The sequence below is a fragment of the Orycteropus afer genome, unplaced genomic scaffold, assembly GCF_000298275.1.
Source record: "Orycteropus afer afer isolate SDZICR_OR568_19922 unplaced genomic scaffold, OryAfe1.0 scaffold00001, whole genome shotgun sequence".
NCBI classification, from domain to species: domain Eukaryota; kingdom Metazoa; phylum Chordata; class Mammalia; order Tubulidentata; family Orycteropodidae; genus Orycteropus; species Orycteropus afer.
The window spans coordinates 5,953,054-5,953,372 of record NW_006921588.1 but is presented as its reverse complement, the minus strand read 5'-3'; positions in this window follow the sequence as shown (position 1 = coordinate 5,953,372).

Here is a 319-nt window from a genome sequence, read left to right as displayed (position 1 = left end):
TAGATGCAACAATGGGTCTCTCCTAGTCCAGAGCAAAGAATGAAAAAAACCAAAGATTCATGGAAACAGTTAGTCCTAGCAACTGGTACACCATGCAATCCATAGCCTATACAACTATGAGACCAGAAGAACTAGATGGTGCCTGGCTTCCACTGTCAACCACTCAGAGGGAGATCTATGTAGGAGATCCTGGATAGAGAGGGAGAACAATGTGGAACAAAACTCAAAATCATTTGGAGGGGAAAAAAAAAAAAGGGGGAAGACCAGGTTTGCTGGTCTGATAGAGCCTGGTGGAACCACTGAGACTATGGCCCCTAAC